This window comes from Heterocephalus glaber, unplaced genomic scaffold (genome assembly GCF_053883595.1).
Source record: "Heterocephalus glaber isolate CG9 unplaced genomic scaffold, H.glaber_assembly_v1.0 deba00001428, whole genome shotgun sequence".
In the NCBI taxonomy this organism is placed as follows: Eukaryota; Metazoa; Chordata; class Mammalia; order Rodentia; family Bathyergidae; genus Heterocephalus; species Heterocephalus glaber.
In genome coordinates this window covers 31391954-31411332 of record NW_028258293.1, presented here as the reverse complement: position 1 = coordinate 31411332, position 19379 = coordinate 31391954, and the positions used below count along the sequence as shown (strand labels likewise).

The window sequence follows — 19379 nt, the reverse complement described above, 5'->3', positions numbered from 1 at the left end:
ATCTATATAGATAAAAAGCAAATTAGTGGTTGCCTGGGGCTAAGAGAGGCAGAAGGAATGGAAGGTGACTGCTAATGGGTACAGAGCACGTTTTGGGGATGGTGAAAGTGTTCTAAAATTAGGTTGTGGCGATGGTTGCACAACTCTGAATATACAAAAAGAAAAACCCACTGAACTATATACTTCACATGGCTGAACTGTGTAGTATGTGAATTATCTCTTAATAAAGCTGAATTTTAAAAATATAGCCTTATGTTGGAAAATTTAGAAAATATTTAGAAAAGCAGGATTAAAAGAAATCACTCAAAGTCCCACCAAGTGGCAATACCCATTGTCACATTTGAGTGTATGTTCTCTCAGTATTTTATCTAAGAATTTTTAACATGATAGAGCTAATGTTATCTTTAAATTTCGTATTCTTTTTCAGCATTTCTCATATCATTAAAAATCATTGTAAATATATTAATAGTTATACCACATTCAATTTTGTAGATATGCCACAATTTACTTAATTATGATATATCTGTTTTACTCTCCCCATATTAAGATTATTTTCAGTGCCTCTAGAGATGTTTCTCAGTTTACAATGGTTGACTTTATTATGGTGCAAAAATGTACCTGTACAAATATTCTTTTTTTTCACTTTCACTACAGTAGTGAATAAATGACATTATAGCTAACGTTTTATTATAAAATAGGCTTGTGTTAGATGATTTTGCCCAACTATAGGCTAGTGTATGTGTTCTGAGCACATTTAAAGTAATCTAGGCTTAATTCTGATGTTTGGTAGATTATATGCATTAAATGCATTTTTTTTTTTTTTAAGGTACCGGGGATCAAACTCAGGTTCTTGTGCTGGTGAGGCAGAAGGCGGAACCACTGAGCTAAATCCCTGGCTTAAATGCATTTTTGACTTTAACTGTTTTTACTTAAAGTGATAAACAGGGTTCATCAGATATACCCCCACAGTAAGTTGAGGAGCATCTGTATTTATTTTCCTACTAGCAAATGAGAAACCAAATTTTGAAAGTTTTTCACCATATTCCATTTGAAAATTCCTTTTACTAGTTCATAAGATGACTAATGAAATCCAAGTTAGAATCTGTTTTTTCCACATGAGATACCATTTCATAAGTGCACGGGAAAATTTGAAACTATGAAAAACAAATAAGTAGGCTCACCACAGGTTAAGTGATCTCATGATATACAAGTTACCTCTTGGCCTTTCTTCTGATCTGCTGTCAAAAATGTTATCCATTGTGCCCTAACCTATAGCCTTTGGTACAGGGGGACATGGTTATGGCAGTTCCTTAACACTTTTGCAAAACCTGCATAAAAGTCAATTTACCTGGGAATTAGCAAAAATGAATTGGACATCTACTGTAGGCCGAGACTTAAACCCAGTGTTAGGAATACAAAGTAGAATAGCATAGGTCCTATTTTCGAATCTGGTAAAAATTTAACTAGCAAAATAAATAGGACATGACACACTAACCAAGCAAGCTAGCAAATTCATTGTCTAATTTGTTTTTCAGTATTAGGATGTCTCCATACTGAGCTATATCCTCAGCCCTTTTTAATTTTTTTAAATTTTGAGATGGAATCTCACTAAGTCACTAAGTTGCCCAGGTTGGGCTCAAACCTGCAATCTTCCTGGCTCATCCACTTAGTGTGCTGGGATTACAGGTATGTGTCACTGCACCTGGTTTCTTCTCTTTTCTTTTTTTTTTTTTTTTGCAATTTAACATGTTTTATAAGCCTAAATTATAAATTACAGAATACCAAAGTGTTGCTATTATTAATTGGTGCCATCAACAGCCCTCCCCCATACCTCTTTACTACTTAAAACAGTACCTTCCCCTCTAATTCCCAGATATGAAGCAGTCAGAATATTTTCATTTAGTTTCAGGGTTAACACCAGAAAGAAGTTATAAAGAACTGAAGTTTTGTGTTGACCAAAAGACACAGGTTTCTCATTAAACTTTGTTTTAATGGGTCTCAAAATTCTGTGACAGATTTTTGGTCAAGTTGTTTCCATTAAAAAGTGATTTTGAAAACTAATAACTTAAAACTCACACACAAAAAGAAAGCAAATTGTCCACAAAACACATTTTCCTTTCCTCCTGAAGGTTTTATGATGCATTGTTATCATTAACCAGTCTTTTACTATTAAACTTAGATGGCCAATTGGAAGAAACAGTTCTGAGACCAGTCTTCCACTACTGATTAAGACTGGGGTGGCAGGTGTTAGGGATGATATTCATTTAGCCTTCTGCACTTTCTGGGCAGACTTGGTGACCTTGCCAGCTCCAGCAGCCTTCTTGTCCACTGCTTCGATGGCACTCACAGCAACTGTCTGTCTCATATCGCGAACAGCGAAACAACACAGAGGTGGATAGTCAGAGAAGCTCTTGACACACATGGGTTTGCCTGGAACCATGTCAACGATGGCAGCATCACCAGATTTCAAGAATTTGGGGACATCTTCCAGCTTCTTACCAGACTGGTGATCAATCTTTTCTTTCAGCTCAGTAAACTTGCAAGCGATGTGAGCTGTATGGCAATCCAGTACAGGAGCATAGCCAGCACTGATCTGGCCTGGATGGTTCAGGATAATCACCTAGCAGTGAAACCAGCTGCTTCCATTGGTGGGTCATTTTTGCTGTCACCAGCAACATTGCTATGATGGGCAGGGGGTATCACAATCCCCAACCTGCAACTATACTACAAAGCTACTGTGATAAAAACAGCATGGTACTGGCAAAGAAACAGGCTTGAGGACCAGTGGAACAGATTAGAAGATTCAGAAACAATGCCAGACACACTCAGCCATCTCATCTTCAATAAAGGAGCCAAACACCCTCACTGGAGGAAAGATAGCCTCTTTAATAAATGGTGCTGGAAAAATTGGGCTTCAACTTGCCAAAGATTAAAACCAGACCTATATCTCTCACCAGGCACTAAACTAAAATCAAAATGGATTAAAGATCTAAATATTAAAATAGAAACTCTGAACCAGTTGGAACAGAGGTTAGGTAGAACTCTTGAAGACATCGGTGTAGGAAAAGATTGTATGAACAAAACCTCAGTTGCCCATGAACTAGCACAAACAATCAACAAATGGGATCTCTTCTTATTAAAAGGCTTCTGCACAGCAAGAGAAACCAGCAGCAGTGTGAAGAGACAACCCACAATGTGGGAAAAAAATCTTCACCTGCTCTTCCTCACACAAAGTTCTACTATCTCGAATCTATTAAGAACTTAAAATGATCAGACCTCCCAAATTTAAAGACCCAATCCAAAAATGGGCATCTGAAATGAACAGACATTTCTCAGACAAAGAAGTAGAAATAGCAAATAAATACATGAAAAAATGTTCAACATCACTGGTCATTCAAGAGATGCAAATGAAAACAATGCTGAGATTCCACTTCACTCCAGAAAGAATGGCTGCTATCATGAAATCAACCAATAACAAATGCTGACAGGGCTGTGGGGAAAGAGGAACCCTGTTCCACTGCTGGTGGGAGTGTAGACTGGTGCAACCACTGTGGAAATCAGTATAGAGATACCTCAAAGAACTAGGACTGGAAGTTCCATTTGACCCGGCTATTCCACTGCTGGGATCTTCCCCAAAGAATTAAAAGAATCATACCACAGCGATATATATGCACCAATATTTCATAGCAGCACAGTTTGTGATAGCTAAAACTTGGAAACAGTCCAAATGCCCATCAACTGGAGACTGGATAAACAAAATGTGGTTTTTTAATAAAATGGAGTACTACTCAGCCATAAAAAATGAGAAATTAGAGACATCTATAGCTAAGTGGATGCACATTGAGGCAATACTCTTAAGTGAAATAAATAGGACACACATGTATAAATACTGAATAGTTTCTCTGGTGTGAGAAACTGAAAGTGTAAATAAGGACTAAAATGTATAATAGGTAACGTGAAATAGAAAGAAAAGGGGCAAAGGGGAAGGAAGTGGGAGGGCTAGGGGAAAGGATAGAAGGGAATGGGATTAATATGAGAAAATGGAAAAATAGGAACAAAATCTTTGTAAATAGGGAGGAATGGATTGGTTGAAGGGAGGGCTGGGCAAGAGTGAAAAATAAGAACCAAGAGAGACTATGTAAAGGTGCAAATTTCCAATGATGAATGTCATTATATTGTATACCTAAAATGTACCAATGATTAGAATGAATAATCGATAATGCAAAATAAGAAGAAAAGGTCCAAAGGGGTAGGGGTAGTGGGAGGGGCAGGGGAAAGGAAAGAAGGGAAAGGAAAAATGCTGAGAAATGGAAAAAATGGAAATAAAGTCTTTGTAAATAGGGAAGGGTGGAGGGGGTGAAGGGAGGGCTAGGAATAGGGAAAAAATAAGAACCAAGATGCATTATGTAAAGGTACAATTCCCAATGAGAAATGTTATTGGGTTGTATACCTACAATTTACCAATAAAAGAATTTAATTTAAAAAAAAAGAAAAAAAAAAAAAAGCATTGCCATGATGAACATCTTTGACAGACACATTCTTGACGTTGAAGCCCACATTGTCACCAGGAAGAGCTTCACTCAAAGCCTCATGGTGCATTTCAACAGGCTTTACTTCAGTTGTGACATTGACTGGTGTGAAGGTGACCACCATGCCAGGTTTGAGAACACCAGTCTCCACTCTGCCCACAGAGACTGTACCAATACCACCGATTTTGTAGACATCCTTGAGGGTCAGCCACAAAGGCTTGTCAGTTGGGTGAGTGGGTGGCAGGATGCAATCCAAAGCTTTAAGCAGTGTGGTTCCACTGGTATTGCCATCTTTACGAGTGATCTTCCACCCCTTAAACCAAGGCATGTTAGCACTTGGCTCCAGCATGTTGTCACCATTCCAACCAGAAATTGGCACAAAAGCTACTGTGTCAGGGTTGTAGCCAATTTTCTTGATGTAGGTGCTGACTTCCTTAACAATTTCCTCATATCTCTTCTGGCTGTAGGGTGGCTCAGTGGAATCCATTTTGTTAACACCAACAATGAATTGTTTCACACCCAACATGTAAGCCAGAAGGGCATGCTCGTGGGTCTGCCCGTTCTTGGAGATACCAGATTCGAAGTCACCAACACCAGCAGCAACAATCAGGACAGCACAATCAGCCTGAGATGTGCCTATAATCATGTTTTTGATAAAGTCTCTGTGTCCCTATCAATGATAGTCACATAATACTTGCTGGTCTCAAATTTCCACAGGGGGATGTCAATGGTGATACCATGCTCATGCTCAGGTTTCAGTTTATCCAAGACCCAGGCCTACTTGAAAGGCATACCATCTCAGCAGCTTCCTTCTCAAATTTTTCAATGGTTCTTTTGTTGATGCCACCACATTTGTAGATCAGATGGCTGGTAGTGGTGGACTTGCCCGAATCCACATGTCTGATGATGACGATATTGTTATGAGCCTTTTCCTTTCCCATGTTGGCTTTGATTTAGTGGTGATTTTCACTACACCTGTGCTCTCATGGCAAATCCGTTGCAAAAAAGCCCTGGTTTATTTTCTAATAAATATTTAATGAAATCTGACTATGTGTTAGAAATTATTCAAAGCAATAGAAGAGGACAAAAATGGATGTAACAAATAATTACAATAGCTAACACGTATACTTACCCTTTACCTGCCATTGTTCTTAATACTTTTCAGGATTATCTTTTGAAATCTGATAGTCCTATGAATAGTACTTTTAGCTTTCATTTACAGGTGATGAAACCGACACAGTGAGTTAGAAATTTCACTCAAGAACATTCAGATAATAAGCAGCTGAGCAAAGGCTGGAGCCCAGGCTGTCTGTTGCCAGGGGCATTATCAGTAGCTCTGGTGCCAACTGGCCCAGCCAAAGCTCAGAAGGGTCTGTGCTGGACAGGTAGGATTGTGGGCTCCTCAAGGGCCAATGCTGTGCTTAGTTTCAAACTGGAGTGTAGAAATGAGGCTTGAGAGGCCCACAGGGAAATTAGGAGCCTATAGGCTTTTAAGCAAGAGATTGATAGGGATACATGTGCAGAAGGGAGAGCAGATTGAGTAAAGTGGAAAAGAACAGATTGGTGACTCCGGAAGAGACTCTTGCAGTGATGCAGTGAGCAGCAGTAGTGTTGGAGAGAAAGGGGCAAATTTATAGATAATTAACCTGTAGAATCAACAGGATTTCAGAGAATCTGGGAGGAAGCTTTTGGAGAGAAGGAGAAGGTGAATTTCTAGCTATCCCCTCAGCTTTTCTAGGAAAACCAGAAGATTAATCTGTCAGTAGTTGGTGGATGGTGGTAGTTTGTCAGAGCACAAGGCAGAGAGCATTTCTGGGCAACAAAACAAGCTGCAAGAGCTTGAAAGGGCAAGTGAAAGGCAGGAAAAATGAAACATTGAGATTGGCTAAACTTTTGTGCAGAGATGGGGAGTGGGGAGAACAACTATCAGAATGAGAATGGAAAGATTGGGACCTAATATATTGTAATGAGGCCTTTAGTGTTTATACTAGTGACAGAAGTGTCCAAAAGAAAGGAATAAAAGGTCCAAATCCATGTGGTAGAGAAAATAGATTTTTAGACTTGGGATTTTTTTTTTTTTTTTTTTTTTTTTTTGGAGTAGAGCAGGGAGGGGAGAAGAGAAGGATCAGACAAATCAATTAGGAGGTTTTGGTGAATAATCATGGCAAAGGCTAAGACAGACAAGATAAATTGCAAGCCAGGTCTGAGGCAGTCCTTACATTTCCTTCCCTGAGAGAACTCCAGGGTTCCTTGTTTTGTGGAAGCCAGAGGAGAGCTAAGGTTTACTGGGTAGACTTCAGAGCCTAAAACATGCCTCCTGGGAGGTAAGTCACCACACATTTGACCAGTCACCAGCCCTTGATTAAGAACCTGGAGTTGTTACATAATAACTTTCATGGAGGTGAGTATTCACTGACTTGCCCTAAATTGATTATTTTGTTTTGAATGAGGTTATAGAAACACCAACAATAGCAAAGGAGCCTAAAGATACCTGGTGTATAAACAGGAATTCTTCCTTTCAACTTTGCCTATAGGCTGAGCTTTCTCTGTGCTTAAACTCATAAAAATCATTTACATGTTTGTATTTTAGAGTGCCTGATTTTCTCACATTCACCCCAACACTGAAAGTTACCATCTAGATGCTGACCTGAATTTTATTTCTAACCCAGATCTGTCTGGAGAACTTTAGCTTTTGAGTAAATTAGGATAATGCTTTACTCCAGTGACAGAAAATCAGTTCTAGGGCCTTAACCCTAAATATGGGATATTTTTTTCCTCAGGTGGTAGATAGCCCAGGGCACTGTGGAACTGCCTAACCTTTGTTCCTTTTTCTCCAGCCCCATTGTGATTAAAATGTGAGTTAATGGATGGAGATGCTTGTTAGTTTAGGGACGCTAGATAGGGATCTGTAACAGACCTAGAGTCCCAGAGTAAACTACTCAACTCTTTGTTTACCCGGAACTGATATTCCAGGCACCACAATTGTTAGAACAAGCTGCAGATGTCTGCTGACCATCAATATGTGACAGTCGACCACTAACGTTTGTCCCCTTTTCTTTAATTCTATATGTTAACTTCCCCCTCAACCCCCTATAAAAGCAGCCACAGATTCTGAGCCAGTTGCCTCTCTAAGCTATTTTGCTTTGGGAGTGCCGTCTGGCCAGACTACTAAAGGTCTGTTTTCCAACTTGTCCGGTGTGTTCCTTCCCAGGTGTTCTTCGCTGTAGTCAGCTCCTCGGAGCGTTTGGTAAGGCCCTCGGTCTTACAGGCACTACCTCAGCTGTCCTCTGTCCTCTGCCTTCTTGCCCTTTGTATATGGCTTAATCCTCCTGGTCACAAAATGACCACTTCTTGTCCAAAGCTCTCAACTCTTTTTAAGCAGGAAGAAGGGAAAAGGGAAAAGGCAAAAGACAAATGCCTTCTTGGCCTATCCTTTGCTTTCAGGAAAACAATAGCCTCTTCAGAACTTATGCCCAGTCATATCCATTTAGATCTGTTTGCTCAGAACAAGGGTTTCAGGAGCAATCATAGAGAATCTGGAAAGACAGGGAAGAGAGTGTAGGAGAGTTAACTACTTTAGTTGGCAATAGTACCATTCCAAAGAAAATTGGCTTCTGACAAAAAAGTAGTAGGGGGCAAGGGTACTGAGCAAACAGCTGACAGGATCCCCCATTGACCTATATTTCCAACTATCTTCTGAGCAGCTATGTTGGGTATTTCATAAGAATCTCAAATTCAGTATGTTCTGGAGTGACCTCATTATTGCCTCTCCACACTGGCTCCTCTTTCAGTGGTTTCTTTACTATGGTGAAATTCACAACCATTGATCTAATTTGTTGAAGAAAGAAGACTTGAATGCTCTTTCTCCCCACCCAGCCACATCCAATCAGTAATCAGCTTCAGATGGTTCTTTTATCTGTCCTCTTCCCTCCTTCTCACACCATCATTGTCTCAATCCAGGCCACCATTGCCTGTGCCTTGATAGCCTGAGGAAAGTCTTGTTCTACCCTGTCTCACAAACTCTTCTTTACCTTGGGGCTGCCTGAAGAGTCTTTCTTAAACTCAAAACTATTAGTGTACTTCTCCAAATTAACAAATAGCTTTCAGTCATTTTCCACCACTTGTAAGATAAAGTCCAAAGTCCCTAACAGCACCAGCAAAGCTCTGTGACCTAGTTCCTGTCCACACCTTAAATCTTGCAGTTGTATTTCTAAAATATTTTCTGCTCCCTAAAAGAGCTTCTTCTCTTATGGATCTGGTGGTGGAAGTGGTGGATATGGTAGCAGAAGGTTTTAAAAAACAACAGAAAAGGGCTACAGTTCTTAGCAGGAGAGAGAGCGAGGAGTTGTCAGGAAAGCTGCAGGTTACTTCGAGACAGTGGTCCCAAATGCATTAGCGGAACTGTAAAAATCTGCCACAGAAGGAATGATGATCCATAGTCAGAAAAGTTACTGCAGCTAAAACAGGAAACCCTTCTGGTTCAGGACTGTCATAGCCACAGTTTGCAAAAAGTGCAGCTATTGATGAATGCAATGTAGTGTCAATTAGATGTACATTCCTGAGGTCTTTTATCTGTTGTAGCTTTGTCTTTTTCTTTTTCTTTTCATTATATCAGGTATATTGCCCTGTAAATTGTGGTAGTGGTACCAGGAATAAAAATTAAGGAATTTTTAACTTTTCAAAATAAAGAGCTTCTTCTCTTACTTCTGGGCTCTTGTGAACAGTGTCCCTTCAGCTTGAATCTCCCCTTTCTTTCTGCCTCCTTTGCTAATTTTTTCAGTCTTTCAGTCTCTGCTCAGATCAGGCTTCCTCCAGAAACCCTTCCCCAATCACTCACTGTCACTCTGCACTGTATAGTCCTCTGTCTAATTGTCTTTTTTACTAGCAGACCAGTGGCTCTCAAACTTCAAATCAGAATAACTTCTTTTTCTATTGTACCACAAACCTAAAGGAGCAAAATCTCTAGGGGCCCTGGGAGAATATCATGTTGAGCAAGAATCATGGGTCATTGCAAGGCAGATGGTCCAGGAACCATATCTTGAGAAACACTGAAACAGACTCCAGACAGCCACTGCACAAAAGAAGTGTCATTCTTCCCAGTGTGTCCCTAGTGACAGTACAGCCAGGTACAAAGTGGGTCATCTATTTAACTCTTAGTTCTTTCACCTTACTCTCCTCTATTACATGATTAATAGTTACACGCTTTGATGTCAGATAGGTAAACTGATTGATCAATCCATCTGTCAGTCAGCATTGTCTTTTTCAGTTATTCTCCATTGTTTGTGGGATCAAGTTCAAACTTCCTGACAGATGTGTGATTCGAACCCAGCATTGCCTCTTACTTTCTCTGAGATTTTGAGCAATTTGCTTCAATTGTATATGAGGTGGCTCCCGCATTGAAAAATTAAGTTAATATTTGTACCAATCTCTAGGAGTAAATAAGATAATAAGTCCAAGGCATGTGGGGCAATGCTGGACCCAATAGCAAGAATTCAACACACACTAACCATTTATTACTATTTCTGTTACTGTAGCTAGTATTTATGAAGTGCATGCTAAATTCCAGCCAGTCATTTGAGTATTTTTATATGCATTATTTCATTTAATTGTTTCAGTTGGCCAACAAGTTTTTCTCATTTTACGAATAATAAAATCAAGACTCAGGGAGACAAATTAATTTATATTAGGCTAAAGCAAGTAGAAGAGATGAAGTATGAACATGGGTTAAAAAGAAACTTTTAAAGTTTTATTAAAAATACATCAACTGTGGCAACCAGGTGGAAAAAGAACTTCCTGCATTGCTGGTAGTACCATGGTGGGTACATAAACTAATACACAATCTTTCTGGAGAGCAATATCTGGCAAAGCAATATCTGATGTGTACACCATGGGATTCAACAAATACACTCCTAAGGGTTTATCTTTAAAAAGTCTCACAACTATGTATTAGGAGACAAACAAAAATGTCCATTGCAAGATTATTTATTAAGCAGAAGGATGTTTTAATTAATGGGAGTATAATCATACAATGAAATAATATACAACAATTATAATGAATGAATCTCAAAAACACTGAGAAACAAGAAAAGGAAGTTGCAGAATAATCACAGTAGGATACTATTTATATAAAGTTTAAAACATGCAAAATGAGCCACTATTTTTGTGGATATATAGTATGTATGTACGATGTAAAAAAACACATATAATTCATAAACTCTAAATTCAAGATGACAATGACCTATAGGGAGAGAAAAGAATGGAATTTTTCATAGAGACATTGATTTGTTTGTTTGTTTGTTTACTACCAGGGATCAAACTCAGGACCTTGGGCTTGTGAGGCAAGCGGCAGAACCACGGAGTTAAATTCCCTGCCCTGATCTGTATATTTAATGTTCTATTTCTTAAAGAACAAAATAGCTGAAGCAAATACAGGCTGAATATCCCATATCCAAGATGCTTGGGACTAGAAGTGTTCTGGATTTTGGGTTCTTTTGCAAATTTTGGATATTGCATATACACAGTGAGATACCTTGAGGATAAGACCCAAGTTTAAACATGAAATCCATTTATGTTTCATATATGTCTTCTATACATAGCCTGAAGGTAATTTTATACAATATTTTTAGTGCATCCATATTTTAACTGCAAGTCTTCACATTAGGTCAGGTGTGGACTTTTCCACTTGGAGTATCCTGTCATTGCTCAAAAAGTTTCAGATTTTAGAGTCTTTCAGATTTTTGTGAAAATAGTCAGATGTAAATGAACTGGATAATGGGTGTACAGAGGTTAGTTATGTTAGTCTATTTTTGTATGTGCCTTAAATACTTTATTTTTTCCCAGGCCCAGGGAACTCAGAACCTTCGCACTGAGCTACACATCAGCACTTTAAAACATTATTATTATTATTATTATTATTATTATTATTATTACTTTGAGACACGGTAAGTTGCTAAATTGCCCAGGCTTGCAGGAACTTGCCATACTCTTGCCTCAGTCTCCCAGAGTTCTGGAATTACAGGTATCTGCCACCATGTCCGGCTTAAATAGTTAATAATTCGTAAAGGCTTCATCAAGGACATGTTCAAGAAGGTCGCTGGGGTCCAGAAACGTTCTAACTCTCCTTTGGGCCATCCCTGCTGGCTGCAGCTTGCTGTTTCCCTAAACCTCTGGGTACCTGGGGACTTAGGTTTACAAGAACCTTGGCCAGTGTCTAGGCACCAATCCGGAGCCTATGGGCACCTTCGGGCTTGTCGCGCGCCCGCGCGCGCGCGCGCGCGCACACACACACACACACACACACACACCTCTTCACCACTAGCTAGTCCCCCTTCTCCCAAACTGGGTAGACCTGCTCTTCGGTGCCACTGAGCCCCAGGCTAGAGCCAGATTAGTACCAGGGTCCACCTCCTGAGAATCTTCCACATCTGGATCATTGCCCCGCCCAAGAAGAGTTGCCAGACTGACAGGTCAGCAGCCTAGGCACTACCCCGCCCGGCCTACCCTCTGGTTCACTGAATATGCTGGCAGGGACCAGCATGGCCTGCAGTGAACTGCTCAATAAGGGTTCCCATTGCAAACTGCAGCCCAAAACTGGGGGTGCGCAGCACACTGCGAATTCTCATTTAAATAAAGTTATCATCACTTTTTAAATTTTCTCTCTTGGGACTAGGGATCAAACCCAGGGCCTTGTGCATACTAAGTGAGCTCACTAACTGAGCTATAGTTCTTGGCACTTTTACTGTGTCAAGAATTTGTAATGTACCTGAACTCCAATACTCTCAGATTGGCATTCATAGATGTGAAAAGATGTAATTTGGCACAAGATATGGATAAGAGCAAAAGCAGGTTATAAAACATTATGTGTAATGTAATCCCATTTTTAAGCTCATACAGAAATTAGTACATACAATGGAACTAGGAATGATTTTTTTTTATTACTATATTTGCTAAGTGTTCCACTGTTTTAATTGATATTTAAAGCTAGGATTTTTGAAAAAGAAAAGTACATAGATTTAGACATTCACCAAGTTAAAAAGAATGCTTAAGAAAGGCCTTCCTCTTATCTCTTCTATAGGGTGCAGGAGGCTCTGGATTCAACTCTAGCCCAGAAAACAAAGCAACAACAAAACCTAGCAGACAACTTTTCATTGAAACAAAAGGATACTTGCATTTAGATATATAATTGAATAAAATATTTATTCCTAGATTTGTTCCAGTAAGAGACTTGAGACTCAGGACAGGGGAAGAAGTCCTCTTTGGAATTAGTCAGGTTTTTAAACCATTATTTCTGCCACTAAGTTTGATCTTGAGCAAGTTACCAAACCTTTCTAATATTCAGTTTTCTTTACAATGGAGGTGGTCACTCATCCCAATGTTTTATTGTAAAGGTTAGATGAGAGAAGATGTGTGTAAAGCACTCAGCGTGGGTGAGCACATATAAATGCCTGGTAAATGCTAGCTGTAGTCATATTGGTAATTCTTACTGGTGTGTGACACATGAATTGTCACTCCATCTTTAAAAATATCTGTTAGACACTTGGGTTGATGGTCCATGTATTTGACAGGAAATAATTTCTGAGATGAAAATCGGATATGACAAATTTTCTTGAAAGATAATATGGGGTTTAAAGGATCACAAATTCCTTTTAGCTGGGTAACAAGGGACTTTGGGGGAAGGGTTCGGTATGGAAGAAAGGCTAAGATTATGCTCTATAGCTGAAGTGGGTCATCTAGGGCTGCAGGTATACTCAGACATCGTATGCTCACAAAAGTCTCAGAAAACTAGGCATGTTGGCACACACCTGTAATCCCAGCACTATGGAGGCTGAAGCAGGAGGACCACAAATTTGAAGCCAGCCTAGGTCACATAGTGAGAAAGAAAAAAAAGTCTTAGAAAAAGCAAGCCTGCACTAGCCAGAAGAGGATAAACAACTGGACCCAGGAATGAGGAAATTAATATGCATTCTTACTTGTGTTGAACTCAGTGGCACAGTCCTCTGCTGGTGAGCAATCTCCTGCATGCATGTATTGAAAAACACTTTGATTTAGAGCAAGGTATGTGGCATTCTTAGAGTGTCATCATAGTGCTTAGGAGCGGCTAGAGGGCACAATGAAATCAGGTAAAGGACTAATGTTTATTGAACCCTGGCTATATCAGAGACAATTTATACATATTTTTTCAATCAAATCCTTATAATTTTTTGAAGTGTTGCTGCCCCATCTGTACATGAAGTGCTCAGGATTAGGTCTTAATGAAAGTCACCCACACTAGGTGATGAAGCTAGACCTCAAATTTAAAGGTGAACTTACCAAGCTGCTTGCCAAACCCATTGCCTTGGAAAAGTCTCATGGAAAAGTGGCTTAATGTAGTGAAAAGTAAGCCTTCCGAGATTAGAAGATCTGGACTCACTTCTTTCAGGGTGAATTATTTGGTTTTCTTTTCTACCAAATGAGAATTATGGTACAGCACTGGATGCTTGGACAGATTGCAAGTGCTGCTCCAACTTCAAAGAGCTATGTAAATGGTTGTGGTGGTTGTTAGGAGCTATAATTTTAGCATGACTCTGAAGGAGCCTGTGCACAGGGAAGTGCTGATGCAGGGTTGGCCCTCTGCTTGAAGCTAGAGAGCTGTTACAGAGGGAGTGGCTTGGCTTACCTGGAGCAGGGGCACTCTACACAGCATTTGGCACTTTAAATCAGATCTGTAAGCATTAACTGAAATTAATCCAGGGACTGCATGGGAAGTGGTTTGGGTGAGAATTGATCTTTCCATTATTTTTTTGTCACTTATTGTGCAAAGTTCTGATCTGGGCCCTGGGAAGATAAAAGAAAATGAAACAGGTCCTTTATAACATGAGACAGAGAGTGCTAATGTAATTGGTGTGGAAATGGCTAGAGTGTTGCTCAAAGAGGTCCCACCTGGAAGAAGTATAGTGACAAACTGCAGAGTAACTGGACTAATCCCAAAGTCATCACAGATGTAGGCAGGGCTGTGGGTAGGCAGAGGGAAAGGAAAGAGTCAAAGACAAAGAAGGTAGAAAATGCAGTGGGAGACTGAGGTCTATGGATCTTTGTTCTAACTCAGTGTTTAGCATCAATTTGAACCAGGGACCTTGGTGGCTTTCAGAATCCAGAGGAAGGAGATAGAGAGAAATGAGGTTGGGCAGGAGTGACAGGCTGGTAGGATACTGTGAGGAATGGGATTGATTAGGAAGATAGTATTTGTCTAGAGAGGAATTCTTTGCTTAGGAAGAGGGTTAGTGGATAGGTTTCTTGTCTGACATTATTTTAGGACATGGGGAAATTCAGTATAGAAAAAGTCTTACTACTACACTTATGTCTTTAGTCATTTAGGTAATTTTATTCACCTGAACTTCAGTTACTTTATCTATAAAATGAGGCTGATTGTACATACCTCATATGGTGGATGCAAGAAATACATTGGATCAATATCATAGCATATGTTCTCTAACAGATGCATGCAAAGATGTTCCTGGCCATGCTCTGTGAAGTGCAGAAACACTGGAATCATCTTAACTGCCCTAAACTCAATGGATAAATATTTTAGTATGTGTAAATATTGAGTGCTGCTGAAGCAAGCACTCAATGGATAAATAAATTACAGTGCATTCATACTACTCAGCCAAGAAAATGAATGAATTAGAATTCTATGGATCAACAAAAATTAATCTCAGGAACATAATGTTCAATGAAAAAAAGTAAGCCACAGAAAAATATACACATCCTAATTCTTGTTATCTAAAGTTTAGAAACATGAAAAACAAAAAAAAACCTTTCAGGGTACAAATATGTTGCAAAACTGTAAAGAGGAGCAAGGAAATAAAACTCAGAAAATTCTGAAGGGTGGTTTTCTTTGGGTAAGAAGGATGGCCATGGCATGTGGTCAAGGAGAGCACTGAGGAGGTTTCAAAGAATAATGGTGTAACAAAACTCATGCATTTAAATTCAGTTTTTACCATTACCTTTATACCTTATACATATTTTATGTTATTTCAACCTACCTCATATTTACACAAACAATTTAGAAAATCTATCCCACTGTCAAACTCATTTCTTTGGCAGGGTCCCATGCTGTTCCAACATGTGAATAGAGAAGGGTTACTTCTGTTCAGGGCTCATCTATCCTGGCCACTGCATGATGTTTGTCTACGAGGATTACAAGGTGTTCAGATTCTGTAAATCTGAATGTTGTAAAAAGTTTGAACAGAAGTGCAATCCTGGCAAGGTCAGGTGAACCAAAGCATTCTGGAAGGCAGCTGTTAAAGAGCTGACATGAATAATTTTTTTTTTGGTACCAGGGATCAAACACAGGTCCTTGCACTTGCAAGGCAGGCGGCAGAACCACTGAGCTAAATCCCTGACCCTGACATGAATAATTTGTTTGAATCTGAAAAACATAGAAATGAACCTGTTGATTACCACCAAGAATTAAGGAATAAAACTATTGATGCAATAAACAGGGTTGAAGAGATCACACAGAAAGCCAAGCTAAATTTATAATTAGCAGATTGAAGAAATATGAAGAGCTATGCAAAGTTGAAGACATCAAAAAAATCAAGCAAAATACCCATCATATTCTGGTCGTTCTTACAGGCCAAGGAAAGCATCTGGAAGAAAAAAATCTTAGAACTTATAAATTATTAATTTATCTATGACATGTCACTTAGAAAGTGATTAAATACTTCTCTCCTACATTGCTGAGATCAAGGGCTGCACAATTCTGGGCTCTCAGCAGCCTTTATAAGCTGCTGGTTGACCCAGTGTTTGAAGACTGCAAGAGATTTCCTAAGGACTTTGCCTCTGAGAACCACTGAATGGAAGGAAGCTTGTTCAGGAACCTCAGGACAGCTAAATCTCATACTATGTTCAGTACATCAAGCCCTTCCTGAATGGGGACACCAGGTGGTTGTTGGTTTCACTGCTGTGAGAGATCCTTATGCTCTGGATAAGGTTTCTCTCAGACAGAAGGAAGCTGAGGGCACAGCTATGTGAAACATTACAGAGGTGGCCTTGCGTACACACAAACACTTGTTGTTTGTTCACCAGGCTTCTGGGTGCTGAGGGCATGGGCAGATGCAGGCACAGTTAATGGAGATCTTGTGCTCCCAGGCCAAGGGGAAAACAATATTCGTTGCTTTTGGATTAGGTTCTGGGTATATTGTCAGAAACTGATTTACAAGATCCCTTTTAATCTCAAGGCTACAGCCAAATGGAGGATTATCTTCATCTTTAGACAAAGAAACTGGCTCTCCAAGGTCAAGGTCATTCTGGCTAATTGGGGGAACTCTCCAAAGACAGTGTTTTGTCTCCTATACCAAGTAATTCATGGACGGCATCTAGAGCTTTCTTGTTTTCATTTTCTCATTACATATGAAGATATCAGTAATCATATGAATGACTAATAATTGAGAGGTACTGGGAATTGTGTTAGGTACCTTATAGATACTAATTTAATATAATCAGCTTGGGACTTAAATGCATTATTATCCCTGTTATGATAAGGAATGAAGACCCAAAAAGTTAAGTAACTTGTTAGAAGTCAAACCACTGGTAAGTAGAAGAGGCAACATGAATTGAGGAAGTCTGGTTCAAGCCTGTGCTCATAATCTATGCATTACGTAGAAATAATGATAAATGTCCAAATGACCAGTTAGACTCTCCTACATATGGGTAAATTAAATGCCCTAGCCTGCTTGCTCACAGAATCTATATCTACAGGTTTATATATTAATCTGGAAGTTATTGAATTCATTTTGTAGACCAGATACAAGACTGGGCAAATGGAGGATCCAAGGTATCTGATGTGAGGGCCCACCCTGAGGTCCGCATGGGACACAGTCACAGGAAATCAGGAAGTTGCTGGAGGCTTTATGCAAAGGAATAACATGATCTGATTTCAGTCTTAGCATGATCATTCTGCCTGGTGTTTAGACAATAAGCTATAGGAATTTAAGTGTGGGAGTTGGATAAGTGGTCATTGTAATTAGTTGGGAGAAGGACACAATGGTGACCTTATGGTTGCATTACAGCTTTGTCTAAGAGTACTGGTTTAACCCCTGGAGAGTTGGGAGACCAGAGTTTTCCACTTACTTTTGGCTTCACCCCTAACTGACCCTGTTGAGTCTCAATAGGTCTGTTCAGCTGGGCCCGTGTGAAGTGCTAGTCCTGAGTGTCTTTAAGGTTCCTGTCTTCTCTAAGGTTGAATGTCACTACCCTGCTTTTTCCTCAAATGACTTTCCTATGCTGTCTCAACTCCATGCCATGGCCCTGTACATCCTGTTTCCCGCCACATTATTTTCTTTTAGTCCCCCTATATTTGCCCCAGCAATACTCATCTTCTTTTTGTCCCTCAACTAGTCAGGCTTGTTCCTACCTGTTGCTTCTGTTGCTGCAGCCTAGGAAACACCTTCCTTTGATCATTAGATGGCAAGGTCCTGCTCAACCCTCTGGTCTTAGCTCAAAATTCTCTTCCTCCAGGAGGCCATTTCTGACTTCTTTAACTTATGTGGATCCCCAATCATGCCATGTTACTTCTCCTAGGTTGTTTCTCCTAGAACTTTAATAAACTGAAATAATCTTTAGTTGTTTATATTTTTTTGCCTTTCTGTTCCATGAAAGCAGAGACCTTGACTATCTTTGCATTATGATACATCTAGTGCCTAAAATCGTGCATCATACATGGTAGATACCACTCAGTATTTGTTGAATAAATAAATGAATGAATGAGCCATCTTTCAGATTTTTATAATACATAATCTAAGACATTATCCATTTCCTGAATCAGACGTTATTCTAGAATTTAAATAATTAAAAGGCTGGCTCTAAGGAAGGAAATGATCATGCATCCTTCTTAATTAATCTTCTAAAAAAATCATGGAGTTAGAAACTATGGCCATTAGACGAGAACCATGTTTCTTTTCAGAACCAAGCATATGTGGACGCATATGCTAGCTCTGCTGCTTGCTAGGTTTATGAGTGCATACAAGTCCCCTTTAACTAATTTATTTTCCTTCCTTCCTCCCTCCCTCTCTCTCTCTCTCTCTCTCTCTCTCTCTCTCTCTCTCTCTCTCTCTCTCTCTCTCTCTAACAGGGTCTTGTTCTATAGTACAGGCTAGTTTTAAACTTCTGATCCCCCTGTATAGGAACTAGCCTACAAGCTTGAACCTGACTAAGGGGTGATGAGGATTAAAAATAAAGAGACACAGAATCAGGTTAAAATCTGGAGGACCAGGGGGCTCTTGCCTCCCTTTCACATAAAGCCCCAAATGACTGGTGCACCTTGGCTTTATTCACTCAGACACGGGCACAAGCAATTAAAGTTACACAGGATTCATCTGTCTCCCTCCCTCCATAGTACTTGTATGAGCAAACAATAGGATCTCAGGTGTTTTTACTTTCCCCCCACAACGTGTCAGCATTCTTGCATTCCCTCTTTCTTCTTGGTGCTCACTGCAGAGGCCAGTTAGGCCTCAGTCTTCTCATGTGGTCTCCCACACACTTGCTTCAGCCTCTTGAGTGCTGAAATAACAGGCATGTGCCATCATGCCTGGTTTGGGTCACTTAACCTGATGAGCCTTCACTTCATAGCTGCGACACAGGAGTGATAACATGTACCTGAGAGAAGGCATTAAACTAGACATTGGGTATAATGTGCCTGGGCACAGCTTCATACTTAGGAGATATATTTGTTGAAGAAATTGTGAAATCTACTCCAAAGCCCTTCCTCGCCTTAGTTCAGGCTGCTATAACAAAACACTAGACTTGGTGGCAGAAGAAGCAACAGAACTGTATTTCTCACAGTTCTGGAGGCTGGAAATCTGAGATCAGGCT

General features: G+C 39.8%; 2 pseudogenes; one reads left to right on the top strand and one right to left on the bottom strand.

Annotated features, from left to right (window-relative positions):
* Positions 1 to 1963: 1963 nt before the first annotated feature.
* Positions 1964 to 5470, bottom strand: LOC106007645 (elongation factor 1-alpha 1-like; annotated as a pseudogene).
* A 10160-nt stretch (positions 5471 to 15630) lies between these two features.
* LOC147828059 (putative ribosome biogenesis protein RLP24) lies at positions 15631 to 16204 on the top strand (annotated as a pseudogene).
* Positions 16205 to 19379: the final 3175 nt, after the last annotated feature.